Raw genomic sequence first — 3,772 nt, 5'->3', positions numbered from 1 at the left:
AATGGTAACTAGTAAATTTATCTAATAACCCACTATCTTGGATGGAGTACTCAATATTTTTGGTCGTTTTTATTTTTATGTTTTAAAAATATTTTTTTAAAAGTGTTTTTATGTTTTATTTTTTTATTTTAAAAGTGTTTTCATATCATTTTAATATGTTAATGTTAAAATAATTTTTTAAAAATAAAAAATTTTATTTTAATATATTTTAAAAAATAATCACTACTAAATATTTAAATATGTGTTCAGCAACCATGATAAAAATACAACATAAACTTTTACTGTATGCAACAAGCAAAAAACATAAAAAACCGTCGTTAATTGCCTTCTAATACAAATATGGTTACCCCCCCCCCCCCACAAAAAGAATTCTTTACCTTACTGCTAAAAGGCTTTGTCATCCTTGTGCCAGCGGACAAAAAATATTGAACCTTTTGGCCCGCAGCAGCGCCTTCCTTCGATGGCAATTTTTTTCTTTAAATTTCAATTTCTCCCCTCCAAAGTTCTTTTAAATCGATGTAAACTCAATCATCTCCTTTTAAGTCCCTAAGTCCCTTCCCTCTCAAGACTTTCTCAATTCTCCACAACCCTTTTAAATTCTTCTGTGTACATACATAACCTGGCAGACCCTTCACAAGTTGGAAGCAGAAGCAACAAAAACTCAGAAAAGAAGAGATGGGTTTTGCACAAGAGGAGAAATCAAGAAGAGTTGTGAGAGGAGTAAAGACTCTGTTCTTCTTGATCACCATGTTGATATCTTTCCTCCTTTTCTCTGCTCCTATTCTTCTGTTATAGCTGATACTCTCCTTCCCTTTTCTCTCCTCTCCGCCTCTCTTTCTCCTCCTTCTTTATCATTAGAAACTCTCTCTTCCCTTTTCAATAACTATGATTTTCGTTACTCCCTCGTTGACATACCTCTCATCTCCATTATAAGATCAGCTGTCATCATTTGTAAGTATCATTAACTAATCAATTATATTCTTTGTTCTATAAATCTTTCCTGTTTTTATGGGAAAATTACTAATTTTTTTACTGTTGTTACAGGTGTTTATAGTTTGTGTGATGGACCAAGGCTTTCAAGGGGACCATACTTGGGAATTACGACGATGTGTTCTGTGTCATCACTAATTTACGTTTCGTTTAAGGCACCACGTGTGTTCAGAGTTTCAAGTATGGATCGAGGAGAGCATGTTATGGCCATGGAAATCGCCTTGTTTATCTGCTCTCTGCTTTTAGCGATCGGTCATATTGCTGTGGCGTATAGAACAAGTTGCAGAGAAAGAAGAAAGCTTTTGGTGTACAAAATTGACATTGAAGCTGTAAGTCTTCACCTCCCTTCTTTGTCTCTCTCACTGGATCATGACGATATTGATGATGCTCATATTGCAAAATTATAAATTTAATCGTAATAGCCAGGCTGCTCCAGCTGTTCATTAAATGGAAGTGTTAACAGATTACAAAAACGAATTATGCTTACAAATGTACATACCATAGGACGATCAGAATCGTGGGTTGTCGCATCGCACTTTCTCTGTGATTTAATAAACTTGGTCAATTTGCCAGCACCTAATTCAACTGTAGAAGGGTCGAGTATTTCATCTTCTGAAAGGTCAAAAAACTTCCTTGAAGCGGTCCTTACCGGTGCAGGGGAGGGAAAGGTCATGGGCTAAATTTCGACAAAAACAGAGGAGAAATAACATGCTTAACTATTAAGGTTATTATCGATATGGAAAGGAAATTTTTTTGTTCATTCTGAGAAAATCACCTGACTCGGCAGCTGGTAGGGATATAAATATGTTTAAAAGTGTAGTTGTGGATATTTTTAAAATATTTTTTTAAATAATATTTTTTTTATATAAATTATTTTTAATATTCATATATCAAAATAATTTTAAAATATTATATATATATATATTAATTTAAAATAAAAAATAAAATAATTTTTTAAAAATATTTTAAAAATTCATTACCAAGTAGTCGTTAATTTGAAAAGCTTTATAGCATAACGTCTCATCGTCGACTAATTCCAGCAGCTGGTAGAGATATAAATATGTTTAAAAGTGTAGTTGTTGATATTTTTTAAATATTTTTTTAAATAATATTTTTTTATTTTTAAAAATTATTTTTAACATTAATATATCAAAATAATTAAAATATATTAATTTAAAATAAAAAAACAGTTTTTTAAAATATTTTAAAAATTCAGTACCAAATAGTCTTTAATTTGAAAAGCTCTATAGCATAACGTCTAATCGTTGACTAATTCTGCCTTGCTTTGGTCAATAGATTCATCGGATCCCTCTCGAAAACCCTCTCCCGAGGCCACCATGTGCATTAGAGCCGACTAGGGTAAGAGAATTAAAAATGACATGGGGAAAAGCACGAGCAAATCTAAATGAATTTTCAGGCAGCATGTGATCATAATGTTGATATCTTTTTTATATGTTTTAATGTGTTCTCGAGCCATGTTCTTCACTTGGATGTTGGATCCACCCTCCATATTCCTGGTCAAAAAACAAACACTGCACCTCGTGTCAAGAGAAACTGGTCATGCAGCCGCCCTTGGAGATGGAGAATTTTTTTTTTGACTACATATGATTTTTTTTTCTCGAATCTACAATGGCGCCCTCATTTCTTAAATCAGGATATGAAACCACCTTCACTCCATTGATAAGTGTTCGTTCCTTTTCTCTTCAGAAATTTTATTCATCACCGAAATTCACCCCCTCATACGAATCTTATTATCTCATACGAACTATCAATTTCCGATTCAGTACGAATCTTATTAGCTCACACAAATGCATCGGTTTATATTCAGTCTAATCTTTCAAAAATAAAAATGTGGCAAGTTCTGTTCCTTCATAGGCTGCTTCTCGGCAGGTCATTTTTTTCCCTAGTATAGAAAATAAAGATCCAAGGCCCCGTTTTTTATTACTTTTGAGTTTCAAACCATACCAAGTTATTGTAATTCCAGTCCCTTGAACTGTAAGGCTTGACAATAATGATAAGAACACAGCTTAGCCGAATAAAAGCCAGCAGCATCTGAGAGATGGTTTAACTAGTTATATTTTAGGTTTTTTTAATGATTATGAGTTTGAATTCTCTTAAAATTATTAGAAATTTACATAATTATTAATTTTAAAATTTATATAATTAATTAAAATACATGCAAGTTAGTTTGAATATTCATATTAATAATGATGAAAAAAGCCCAGCAGCATCCAATATTTGGCATCAAGCACGCGCCCAAGCCACACACACTAATCCAAGTTCCCTACGTAGATAAACAGCCAAAGACCGCAAAAATTGGCACAATTTTTTCTATGTTGAATAAATAAAAATGTTTGACAAAAAGTAGTAGCTGGTGCTGGATTAAAATGGTTCTAAATGTGGTTGTGCCATGTGCTGCAGGTTTCAGCTTGCAAGAACGTGGTGTTTCCTAGGTATCATAAGATCTTGCTGGAAGAAAGAGTGAAGTGATGAACACTAACATTTGAAAGCAAGAGACTTTAGTTCTCTTTGGCTAACCAAACTAGTCTTCAGCGTCAGGTTGCAGGTAATATTTAAGTTCTCCTTTTGTCTGCTTTTTAACTGATTTCCATCATCACCAATAGCACCAGACTTTTGCAGTTCCTTGATCAATTTGTTGAACTCGAGCAACTAACTCATTCTCTGGCCTTTTGTGGACAGGTTTAATCGAGAAAACCTGCAAGTTGGAGATCATTGAAGAAACAAAACTAACACGGCGGCCATAGATCACTGTATTTGTCAT

The 3,772-nt window shown here is 33.3% G+C and overlaps 1 pseudogene; it reads left to right on the top strand.

Moving 5' to 3' along the window:
* Window positions 1-469: 469 nt before the first annotated feature.
* On the top strand, window positions 470-3,766 carry LOC105120025 (uncharacterized; annotated as a pseudogene).
* Window positions 3,767-3,772: the final 6 nt, after the last annotated feature.

The sequence above is a fragment of the Populus euphratica genome, unplaced genomic scaffold (assembly GCF_000495115.2).
Source record: "Populus euphratica unplaced genomic scaffold, PopEup_1.0 scaffold4293.1, whole genome shotgun sequence".
Taxonomy (NCBI): Eukaryota; Viridiplantae; Streptophyta; class Magnoliopsida; order Malpighiales; family Salicaceae; genus Populus; species Populus euphratica.
Note: the sequence above shows the minus strand (reverse complement) of the source record. Positions and strands in the feature narration are given on the sequence as shown.